General features: G+C 32.4%; 1 pseudogene across 1 annotated transcript in view; it reads right to left on the bottom strand.

Annotated features, from left to right (window-relative positions):
- Positions 1 to 12,929, bottom strand: part of LOC143255373 (irregular chiasm C-roughest protein-like) — a 124,566-nt pseudogene extending 111,637 nt beyond the window's left edge. Inside the window, exon 1 of the transcript XR_013030573.1 lies at positions 12,429 to 12,929. The product of XR_013030573.1 is annotated as an irregular chiasm C-roughest protein-like (transcript). The remainder of the gene's footprint in view (positions 1 to 12,428) is intronic.
- Between the last annotated feature and the right edge of the window lie 657 nt (positions 12,930 to 13,586).

The raw sequence follows: 13,586 nt of genomic DNA, 5'->3' as shown, positions 1-13,586 counted from the left end.
ACCTTTTCCGAGTTTCATAGCACACACATACACACACACACACGGTGAAAGAAAGTTTAATTAATTTCAGGTGTTGGTGTTTAACCGTGAGAGCTAATTTCAAATACATTTGTTGCTTGAAAGCCGAAGCACCAGCAATGGTAAAATTGGTATTTTGTAGATTGTTAATATTATTTTAACAGGCTATTGTTGCTGTTTTCTGTGTACATATAATCAGTTCAGACAAAATTCTGTTTTGAATTTTTTGAACGCATACGTGAATGTGCTAAGAATTTGCTAAAATATTTAACGTATGCATTTCCATCTTCGAACGCGGAATAAAGAGTTTTCAGTTATTTTGAAAAAAAAAAGCATATTTTTCTAACGTGTAGTTCATTGTACACTGGTACGTCAACGTAAACTTACAACGTTAGAAACCGGGCTTTGATAGCTAATTATGTAGCTTTGTGCTTTACTTCAAGACAACTTTCATCGTAAACTCTTGACGTGTGTTTTATCTTTCTTAAAATGTTGAGATTTAAAATGTATTTAACTAACATGGTATGACCGGTGTAGCTGAATCGTAACTTGTAAGGAATATGGATCAGAATTCATGGTTCTCACTCCGTTTCAGATTAAAGTACTCTAATTTTATAACCGTGAGCACACTAAGCAAAACGATCTAAGACAAGTAACTATATAATTATTTGTGGGATTTTGTTCACCATTAACTATAGTAGTACCACCTTTCAAAATAAACATATAGTTAATTTTGTTTCGCAACATAAACAAACTAATTTCTTACTGAATAACATTTTCGAGTTAAAAACAGTTATAATGGTATGTGCAGAAAATATATATTTAAAAATAATGTTTGGTCACTGTTTACGAGACACCATCAGGTAATGATGCTACGATAATAGTGAACAAACGTTGCTTTTAAATTGTATATTTTTTCTATCCCATTTTAGTTGTTTTTTGAATGTTAAAGTTGTGGAGTGTGGGATACCTACAACATTTATCAGATTTAACATTTATAAATACGTTTCCTTTATTTTTCCCCAACAAGAAAATATTTACTGTTTCATAGAGCAAAGGACAAGAACTCAAACTTACTCAAAAACCAGTTATATAGCGAAAGCAGTAAGTTTATCTCACAACATAAACAAGTGTAATCGGACAAAACACTCGTTATAGTAATTTATGTCGCTCAAAACATAGAACAAAAAGAACTCTCGTGATTAACAAGTTCTTCATCTTGTATTATTTAACACCAATCACAACAAATGACATTTCTGTAATATTAAAATATGAACAAGTATTTCATTGTTTGTTAATAATAATGGTTTTCGTTTCCAATATGCTGACCTAATACAAAGCCAAAGAACCTGTACCAATGTTTAAAAAAAGAGAAAAAAATCTTTGCATAAAGTTAAGTTTTCATTTCAATGCCAAGTTAATTTGTCTCTTTAAATACTTTACACACTTCCAGAATTCATGATCGCAATCAAATTGGTTTCTGACTCTGCAAAACAGTCGTATAGAAAGCCTTTCTGCTTTTATTTAAACTGCACTTTTAAATTCAATTATATTCTTTCTCATAGCGGAACTTTATACATACTGCAAAACTGATTACCTCATGGAAAGTTAGCGTTTTAATCGCCTTTCTTTTCTTGCTCTTTTGCGGTATGATTTTCAAAGACTGGATTTTTTGGTTATTAAGTACTGTAAATTGAGATTAGTTATTGAATGACAAAATTAGAAGAAACTGGAAATACACGAGTTAGGCTCAGAAACCACAACTGTTCACTGAATGAAAGCAAACAAAAAGACCGCAATGTGTTGTGTTTTTTTTGTTGTTGTTTTTTTAAGAACTGAAACGACGTAAACTTCTTTTACTGGTTTAAATTGATTACAACGCTTCATTATCTTCCAAAACCCGAAATATTTTAGAGTAAGTTTATCATCAATCTCAAGATGGCAGTGAAAGAAGCAATATATTTTGCGAAACTCCAAATGGCAGAAAAGATCGCTTTAGCAACACACTGAAATGTAATATACAATCGAGCGTTTTATTGTCTTAGTCCATATCAATTTGACATTCGACAGTTCTTTTATATAATGGAAATACCATTTTTATCTACTTTGATACAAACAGAATATTCCATTAATGATGATTCAATATTCTGATATGTTGAGTATTTCTAATGATTTGATATGTAATGGTTACTGAAATACATGTACCATCTATTTTCGTTGCATATTTTATTACATTTCTTAACACAACACATTACAATAGCCATGCAACTGTTAGTATTCGTTGCGGATGAAAAGAAACAGCCTTAAGTCAACATTTTGTTTTATTCTGTACTACTACGAATATATAATAAACGTGCGCTGTGGCTGCCTTTAAACAGCCGAAAAACCAGACAAATCGTTCGTTTCGCTTTCACACCCCTTTAACAACTGACAAGTTGCAGTCACGAGTGGTTTATATACATTTATGTTCTAAGACATTTTATTGCGCTCTATTCAAAATCCTGCATCAATTAAATTAATTACATATCGCGACAGAAATAATTATAAGTTTCCAGTTATACTATTTTTTGTGCCGAGATAGAGATAAAGCATTCATATAAATATCTGTTGACAGCTAACACATCCAAGGAATAACACCTTTACGGGTAGTTTAGATGCGACACTTTTGTCGATACGGTAAATATTGCTAAACAATATTATTAATAACAAAGAAAGGTATGTCTTTCGTAATGAGATTCTTAAATACAACTTTTCCTTTCTTTGATAATTTTTCTGAAGTAATTTCTCCCAGGAGACTCAGTAGTGAGCTTAAGGGCTAAAATCTCTATAATTCGAGGTTCTATACCTAGGATTGGCACAGCACGTGCACTTAATAAACAAAAATGTGACTGGATGAATCACATACATACAAATATTATTTCAATGTCGTTTTCATTTCTCCGGTTTTTACGATATTCGTGCAAATCTTTCACTTCTATTGGATAATTTTATTTACAAGTTAGCAATAAACACGACATATAAGAAGAATTTTAAAATAGCTGTTCATTATCCAAGAAATCTAAATGCGCCAAATCTACGCTGTTTTTACTTTTGATTCGTGGGCATTGTATAGTTTAACGACTTACTAGCGATTTCGTTAAAATTTGTTCTGTTATCCCTTATTATTTTTTGTTAATATTTGTCCCACGAACTTAAAATGATAAAATACGGAATTTGATTCTTTGCAATGACAAAAACATAGATAATCTAGAGTACAGTTTTGCGCTACAACAAACATATAATACAGAGTGCAAATATCTGAATATATTTAGGAAAAGTCACCAGAAATGTTGGATCAATAATGAGCTCCAAAAATTGCACCAATAATATTGTATGGCTGATATTAAACTTGCATAACGATGTCAGTTTGTTTGACACAGGAAACAAGGAAATAGTTTTCAGTGATTTATCGCACTACTTTGAATATTTTAACTATGCAATAAAATTTTACTTAGCTTTTCAAATACATCAGTGTCGCACGCAGATTGTTTGTTTTTGAATTTCGCGCAAAGCTACACGAGGGCTATCTGCGCAAGCCGTCCCAAATTTAGCAGTGTAAGACTAGAGGGAAGGCAATTAGTCATCACCACCCACAGCCAACGTTTGGGCTATTCTTTTATCAACAAATAGTGGGATTGACAGTTACATTATAACGCTCCCATGGCTGAAAGGGCGAGCTTTTTTGGTGCGACGGGGTTCGAACCCGCGATCCTCAGATTACGAGTCGAACGCCTTAACCCATCTGGCCATGCTGGGTCTATTGCACGTAGAACATGTACTTTACTTCATATCACTCTTAGTGTTTCTAATAACTTTAATGTTTTTAGTCTGATTGGTGTGTATTAATAATATTCGTAAAAACATATCAAGTTCATGCAACATAAATGTATGCCATGTTCCACCATGTAAACTAAATAACTAATTCTTCCATCAGAGGTATGAACTCGTTATGAAATAACGAATAAAGCTACAGACATTAGCTTGATAGTTCTTTATTTTTTGCTTTCTTTTTGAAAAATATTATTGGCACTTCATTGAGTTCCCTTCGTGAATACTCAATATATTTCAGAAGCTAGCTAATGCACCAAAAATAGTCTAAAACAGAAATATATCCACATTTCAACCACTTTCTCTAATTCTAATGAATATAACGTTCAAGCTGTAAAAATTAATTGTTGCACATACGCAAGTGACGTAAAAAAAGCTTTCTTTTAATTTTTTAGGCTGAACTGAAGTCACAGTACGTGAGAGAAACACTTCTGGATCCTTCTCAACACCATCACCCTTATTTAGATGAAACAGTGATCTGCTCACTACCCATGCTAGGTTCGGCAACAACTTTTTCCTCAGTCAAATCGTTTTCCAACAATATTGATACAGCCTTAGTTGGCACAGTAGGTCTTACTCTAACCACATCTGGTCCCGAAACTAGGTCTAATATTAAATGTTATGAAGAAAACATTAACAAAGTCATCCTCAATACACTGAGCAATAACAGACATGTCAGTGATAGAACTCGAATATACCCTCCAACAACAATGACCAAGTCGCCCCGATATCACGTAAAGTACGTATGGATACGGGATTAGCGTATAATTTGTCAAGAACATAGAAACAGGAACAAAAGGTCTAAATTCCTTCCTAAGTACATCATCCTTTTTATCAGCGTCTAAATCAAAACCCCGGATGCGCTAGTGAAACTACATCCATACGTAGACAAACGCGCTGGGTGTTACCTCCTTTTCTTTGTTATATTTCAAACCTCACCAATCGAATATAACACGACCAATTTTTTTTTTTTTTTACATGAATGGCAGACAGGCTTTGATGAAGTTTTATCCTGATTGTCTGAAGATTTCGAACAAGAGAAGTTGGAATTTTTAGAACATTCCTAAACTTTAGTGGATCGAACAGGTACAGATTTTTTTGAACTAGTAGGGATATTTTCATATGAAAAGTTATTTTGTATCATCAGGAAGAAGAGCTGCTTGCTGTAGTGTTAACTTTAAATTCATTCAAGCAAGTTTCGAGATCGTTAGTTGTACAACGTTTAAATTACTCAATTAGATATAACTGTCTTAAGTTGTCGAAACTATTACCAATATGCATAGAATTACATCATCAATCAAAATAAGACTCTTTTTCATGGGTGAATTTCTTTTAAGTTTGACTATCTTGTTTGCGACAACCCGGAAACTTTTAGCGATAAGCTATCGGCACTAACTCTTATGCTTTGAGGGCAGATGTTTTAACCTTGTGATAATCTTATAAAAAAAGAGCAGCACAATCTCCTTGAGCTGTACCAGTCACAACACTCTGTAATGATACTGAAAAGTCTTCGGTACACTCTGTAATGATACTGACAAGTATTCGGTGGGTCATTACTTTGTCTAAGTAACCTTCTTAAAATGTTAAAAATATTTATCAGTTTCATTTGTCGTTAAACGGTGGTACTTTAATACACCAATTGAGTTCAATGTTGTCATTTTGCATTGGTCGATCAGAGTTGAATCTCTTTCCATTATTTCAGCCTAATTTCTTTCTCGGATTCGATACGGGTTTGTTCGGTCTCAAAACGTTTACTTTTTTTTTCAGCTTTGATTCAAGCTTCTTCATGCTCCACTTGTTCGAGTTTTAACTAGATTTTAACTTATTTTTTATCACTCAACTCCGACTGACTAATGGAGATACTAAAATATTCCCTTAACGCTTCTTCAGACAACAAAACATCGAATAATATTTCAATAATACACTTTTAATTTTTTCATTGATTTTTTAAACTTCTAAAATATTGGTAATTTTGAGAAATCCAACTTTGTTAAAACTTTCTAGTTGTTTCAGAGAGAGTTATTCAAGAAAACCTTAATAATCATGCATGATCAAATCTTGTTATCGTTTAAAAATAAATTAAGATTTGACTTTTATAACAATTTTGTCTGCGTTTCAGATCCCAGATGAGCACCCATTTTATTATGTTGCGGATTGTAAATTATATCCGATTTATCATGTTATGTACGTCGCATATTACGATTTCAAATAGCTGGAAATTAATTTTAATTTGGAAGTTAAATTTAATACATAGACATTTAAATTGTGATATTCGTTAACAAGATTGATACATATAGTTTTCTTTGTTAACACTAATATATTGTAATATACAAACAGCAATATAATTTATAATAAAGGTTGTCAGAAATAGTTATGGAAAATATTGGTTTGTATAGTTTTAGAAACATGAACATCAGGGAGTTAATACACTGAAGTCGAACGGTTTGTAATGTTCGAAATCCATAAACGTTCTTAATCAAATATTTGTTGTATTCCTATTAATGAGCGTTTATCACAATCCTAGCTTTCGAAGCTTATAGTACACTGACTGCAGCGACCAAACTATTACTCTCTCCGTGTGTTGGGATGGCTAGCTCTTATATTCATTAGAGAAGATTGTCCAAAGTTCAATAATACTCGAAGACACGTTAGTGTTTTCGTAAAGTATGTATTGTTGGTTCTGTCGCTCGCAAGTTTACAGATTTAAAAGAACAGGCGGGAGTTCGGCGATTCACATTTATACGTTATATGCATTTCCAAACACACATCAAACAGATATTAAAATAATTACATCTGTTACACAACTTTCTCAATTTACTACTCAACAGTGTGCGCATAAAGTGTTTATAAAGTTGTTTATATGCTGCCTACAATGTGTTTGGATTTTTAATTTGCATTAAACATACATTAACCCATTGCTACTACAAATACTACCATACTTATGATTATCTCTGAATCTACATTTAACAACAATATCAGCATTATTTATGGATAAGGAAAAGTGTATAATACGCTTCTTGTTAGAATATTTCAATTGTAACGACTATATTCAGTTTTGTTGTTTACGATTCAAATTTACCGGATTCTTTTTTTTCTTCCTCTAAGTCTTGTTCCCAATGAAAGTTTTATGGTAAAGATGACATACCATCCTCCTCACCACAAATATCTGTAGATGTGCGGGTCTACGAAGAGGCATTGAATAATTTACATTTCGGCGACCAAACCATTAGTTACCCCATGTGTATCTATAGTTAAATATCTGCTACCAAGCCACTAATGATTGGTATCATTCTATATCATTAGTTGTGACAGCTCCAAGCAGTTTACACATATCTGCAGTAAATGAATTACTGTGTGATTATTTTTCCAAATACTAGGCGAGAAACACTTACATGAATATACAATAAGACACTCGATTGATTAGCTGTCTAGCACAGTATTTGAATGTTTAAGTACAAACTGCACAAGATAGTTTTGTTATTTGAGCTTTTTTGTAATCGAGATTATACAGACTTTGGAGAATTTTAAAGGTAATTATTACGTGGGAGGTTTGAACTAACTAGGCTAATCACAAACATTTTCTGTTGAAAATAACCGAGATGAAAAATATGATGAAAATCTACCAATGATTTGAAAAAGTTTGTCTTCGTTCATCCAGCTGCAGTTTCGACACGTGCTTTTAAGCAATTGATCCACAAAAAAATTCCTCTCTCTGTTTGTACCATCGCTTTTTTTTCACTGTTCATTTGACGATCTGGGAAATACGGTTCTGCTCCTGTCTATAAACTTCATAAGCCTGGTATTGATATTTGAAACTTTTCAATGAGTATTTCCTACACAAATGCTAGTAAATTCGAAACTTTATTCATTCCCCATTAACTGTGGTTAGTTAGTTTCATAACTTATACAGTAAAGTTTTAAATATGTAAATTCGAATAAAAAGGCGAGTAATTTTACTTAAAAACTACATAAAATAGATAAACGAATCGGACGTGACCTAGTGGCTTGCATGCCAGAAAGTGAATCTGATGATCCATGGTTTGCGTTCCGTTATTACAGAAACTATAAGCGAATGATCAGGTCTCAATATTCGGTTAGATAATAGCAGTTTAAGAGCTGGTGAATACTGTTGACTAACTATTCTCTTAAGCCTAGCAATTAAAATTTAGCTAACGAGCTATAAACTATGGTCCTTTTTGCAGCTTTGCGAGAACATTATGAAAACACACAAAACATGTATATAATATTAATGTCCTTTCTAATAGAACTGTAATTGACATAGTAATTAGTTATCCTGAAACACTTTATAAAATGTCGAATACTGAATAAGAATCTTAGTTAACTTGTGTTTAATTGAAGTAGATGATTAAATGGTTTAATTACGAATGTTCATACTATAGTCTCATTGTATTTGTGTACCCAGGTAACTTTTTTTCAATCGAATCCTGAGAAATAAAGGGTTTAGTTGTCTTACAAACCTATTTTATTTTCAATTAGCATAAATTGTCCACGCTTCGCCGCAGGTTTTTAAGGTCCTCTCATGATTCACAGAGGTCTCAAAGTTACAGTCAAGCTCTGTTATCTTATTTACTTCTGTAGCTACTCAAGTGCGTCAGTTCTTTAACTGATTCGTCTCTTGCAATTTTCCGAATTTAATTCAACTCTTTAAAAGCAAGTAGTTTTAAGTTAGCTTCTCAGATTCTATTCTTTTATCCCTGTGTTGCTCTTCATTTTCATTCTCCAATATTCCCTAATTAATATTTTTCATCCTGTTCTCTATTGTCGTTTCCAAAACTTTGTTCAATTAAAACTTTAAATTCTAACACTTGTATTTGTCTTCTCATGTTTGTGTTATAAAACAGCATTTGGTAGAAAACCTACATGTATTGTTCCTTCAGTAAGTGAGAATTAGAAAAAAAAAGATACTTTTCCATACACCTTGAGGAAGCAAAATTTTGGGACTTAAAGGCTACTGGGCAAAATTATAGAACTAAAATAGGGCCAAATATCTGGAATCAAGTTTAAGAAATAAAACAGCCAGGTGTGCACTCTCAAAATACCCTTAGTATGTATACAAAGTTTCAGTTCTTTTCGCTTGGAATTATGACGGTCACACTTAAACAGAGGTTAATTTATTATTAAAGAGTGTATCCCTGTTAATTTTATAATTTGTCTCTGTTAAATTTCGTGTGAAACTATTCGAGCGCTATCTAATTCAGAAATGACAAACTTGAGAAAAGGCATTTAGTTAACACCACCCACTGCCAGTCCTTGGGTTACTATTTATTAAGGAAATGTGGGTCTCAACATCACATTAACTACTACACGGCCGAAAGGACGAGTATGTTTAGTGATTGGTTTGAAATTGCGACCCACAGATTACAAGTCGAGCATTCTAACCAGCAGGATATTTTTTTTTAGTTTTACCAATTATCTGCTGAGTAGACCTTGAAAGGCGCTTAAATCCAAATATTTTATTTTGTTGAAAAAAATGATTGCTTTTTTAAGAGCAGTTCCGTAACAAAACAATCAAAACTTAGATTTTTTTTCTTGTTTAACATATGATGTAAATTTCGGCATGCTTAGATTAAGAACTGTATGTAAATACAGTGTAATAAAGTTTACAAAATTCCAAGAAATGATTAAAATCACTGAAAAAGAAAATTTTGTCAACTTTTCGACTGACGAAGATCGTTTGGTTAAAACGTTAGTCAAATAATTATTTTCTCCAAGCAACGTTTGTCATTGTTTTGCGTTTTGAGATCAGAGTGCTTAGCACTTGTACATAAGGACTGCACGAACGTCCGTATTAAAACAATACAAAAAAGTCATTTGGATTTCCTTTTCAACAAATTCAAACTGGATATGAAGAAGTAACTGGATATTCACTCTATCTCCAGTGTATTCGCCGTTTTTCAGCTATCTAAAGCGTTTCAAGTTGAAAAACGGTGAATGACCCAAAACAAAGAATTCTCATTTTCGTTCATCATAATTTTCCTTCCATATGCCTAGCGCCTACCAAGTCCTAGCAGAAACTACACTTTTATCATTATTTTATACAGCTGAGCGGGTTTTACGATCTTTCTCTGGTTATTTTATTATAATTATTATATGAAAAATGTCAAAAAAATTAAAGATACTCAATTCTAATATATAAAAAAAAATACCCCTTGAGGTTTGCTTTCCTTATACAAGAAGTGTTCCTTTAAAGAACTTAAGTAGTGAGACAGGAATTACCAGCCAATAATAGATTAATATTACCATAACACGTAGAATGTTCAATGCTTTCTATACTACATCATACAATTAGTGTCTTTAGGGTGCCAACCTTTTTATTATGTATGAAGTGAAGGACCAAAAACGAATAAAGAAATCGACACACATACAGGTTATCACAAGCGATGTGAAAAGCTACCTGGAGTAGTAACTCTATCTCGGGTGTATGTCTACTTTCAGCCATCCAATGAATCTCAAAGCAGAAAACCGGCGAGTAAGCAACCAAAATAGAGATTTCTTATTTTCGTTCGTAATTAACTTTCTTCAACAGGCCTTATGAATACCTAATTCTAGCAGTAACTATAATTTTATCATTATGTTATACAGCATAACGGTCTTTTACTGCCCATTATTATTATTATTATGTTAACTTTATAAATTTTTAGAATATACGCTATAGCATCGATCTCACATATATTATCATATAAAAGTGTACACAAATATTAGAAAAAACTAAATACACCTATCACCAAATAAAAAGTTATTTACGGCTACTGAACATAAAGAAAGAAACCAAACATGATGAAAGTAAGCATATTACTTGATCCGGTTAATCATCACATAGTAGACCAAGTCGTCTCGACTTTCACAAGGAGAATTAGGTGTCTGTCTACGTTACTGACTACTTTGCTGGCAAAACCAAAATTTCCAATCGTAAAATATTCCTCTATTTTAAAATAGTCGTATAAACAATATTCTTAAGTTAACTAAAGAAAAGGTATAATGATAAAGGCTGAGATTCTGTTTAAAAACACTTAACCAGCCCTACAAAGCTTTTAGCGATATTTTAAGAACTGTAATAATAGAAATTAATTTTCACGCTAAAGGTTTATATATATAAAACATTCCAAACGACATTTTCAAAATGTACTTAACTACTCAAGTTAGATTCAACAGTAATAGAATAGTAAGAAAAATAGCATTAAAGAAAAGTTTCGTTACTAAATTTGATAAATACTCTCACATTCAGATACATTCCACATTTATTTTTGTTGGTTATTTTTCTAAAGTGATCACCATAATTGATTATTTGATGAAGCTGATTGAAATACTCTAATCATGCTGTCATCCAGGGATCTTTCAAAGACAAGGTTGGAAATGAAGAACGGATTAAGCGCTTAAATTAATCCTTCTTAAAATATTTATTTAGCCAGTTTTAATGCTGAATCATTATATATTGTTTCAATTACTTCTAAAGTTTTCATACGTTTTTGTTTAACTCAATTTCCAGATAATAGTGATAACTTAAAAAGTTATCCACTTTCAAATATATAGAATAAAAGTTGTAAATATTACAGAAATCTTTCCACACATCCATGATTATAATTGTATTTTACGCACTCAAACTGTACAGAAGTATTGGTTTTAAGAGTATATTCTGATACGTTTATTTAGAATCGTCAAGCTAAGGAAAGTATAAACACATTTTTCCAACATGCTTTCAGGCCTTCGAAATCTTCTAAAACTAGTAATTGTAATCACGCTATTACAAAGTTTGAACTGAACAAGTTGTACGCAAAAATTACAAGACTTCGTGCGATAGAAATCTACTTCAGAAGCAGACTTCGCAAATAAAAACATTTTGTATACAAAATTAAAGGTGATTAAATACGTATATCGCGCCATCTGTATTTTTCATTTAACATATTTAGTAAATTGTTTTGTGCCTCATACTGTGCAATCTCAGTATTTTTAAGTACGACAATGAGTACAGATTATGTTTTATGTTCAAATGATTTTGTTCGAGTACCACAAAGATATTTATCCCAAGATCTATGATTAAAAAAAATTACAACTAAATAACATACAAAATAAAATTAATATAGCCAATAGTTATTAAAAAGTTTTTTCTTTATAGAATAGAGTTCGTAATAGCATTAAAAACATTTAAAATTACCTTGTTAGACTATAGGCCTTAAAACGTGTCAATGAAAATGTATTCGTTTTCCTCTACATGTAAAATGTAAGGAACGCGTTATAAGTTTTATTCGCGATATAAATATAACCAAACATTATTAGAATTTTCCAAATTATTTTTAATGCAATCCCTCTTTAAAGTGTTTCCGTGATTTATAGCATGAAACAAATACAACTGTAGTATATTTATCGTGCCATAACACGACGTCCCGACCCTTAAATTTGAATGTGGCGAGTAGTTCAGTTTAATTTGATACTATAATATTTAACATGTAATCAATGTTCTATAGAAATATTAACACTCAAAAGAGATGCAGAAATGGTAATGGTTCATAAAAACTTGTTCTTACCTAAAAGAAGAGCAAGTACTGTAACAATTCCACCCAATAGCCACATGGTATTTAGTTACATCTTTCTTCCCAATCTTGTGCTATGGATTCCAGCAAAGCGAGACGTTCCTTTGAAATATATTTGTCTATCTGTGTTCCTGTCAAAAACAACTTATTCAAAAGCAGTATCAGAAGTCAGGGAAAAATCTGGAGCGTTAAGCCTAATCTAATTGTAACATCCAGTAACATTTCACTTCATTTCTTCAATATTCTTTCACAAAGTGCTAATAATTAATATTGAGCACAAACCTTCAATATCACGCTGTCCAGTTGAATTGATATTTAATAATATTTTCTTCACACGTAAAATATAAAAACTAGATTTAGCTGAATTTATTAAAATTACATTTCTAAGTGCAGACGCGCTTTTTTGTGAACATATATAACATTGTAATCAGGTTCGAAAGTTAGCTTCATTATTACTTTACGCGACTCGCAAGCACACCGTCTCTTCACTTGCTGTCTGAAACACGTTACACTAGCGAGTCTGCTAGATCAACCGCTACTATTATTGCACTGTTAACCATCGATCACTTTTCCAGCGTTTGCATCGAATGCGCAGGCGTCAAGACACGAAGAAAAGCTGTTTCTACAATCCTGAACAGAACAGAATAAAGTTTTTCATGCGCAGATAAATAACTGGTTCAACGATTGGCAGAAAAAAATTCAATTCATGCAATTTTCTTTTGATAACGCTTTCAGAAATCGAATATTTTAGTGAATATGCAATTTAAGACGGAATTTGGTCAACAAGCGATACATATATCAAGAAACTTCTTCCAGTAAACACCTTAGACTTAGTTTCTTATCTTCATAACTTGTTTCAGGAGATATTCATCATGTAATGAAAAGTACACTAAGGGATTGGGATACCTCGATCTTGCTTTTGTTTGTTTGTTTTGGAATTTTGCAGAAAGCTACTCGAGGGCTATCTGTGCTAGCCGTCCCTAATTTAGCAGTGTAAGACTAGAGGGAAGGCAGCTAGTCATCACCACCCACCGCCAACTCTTGGGCTACTCTTTTACCAACGAATAGTGGGATTGTCCGCACATAATAACTCCCCCACGGCTGGAAGGGCGAGCATGTTTGGCGCGACTCGGGCGCGAACCCGCGACCCTT

The sequence above is a fragment of the Tachypleus tridentatus genome, chromosome 7 (genome assembly GCF_004210375.1).
Source record: "Tachypleus tridentatus isolate NWPU-2018 chromosome 7, ASM421037v1, whole genome shotgun sequence".
Lineage (NCBI taxonomy): Eukaryota > Metazoa > Arthropoda > Merostomata > Xiphosura > Limulidae > Tachypleus > Tachypleus tridentatus.
This window is presented reverse-complemented; position numbering and strand designations above follow the sequence as displayed.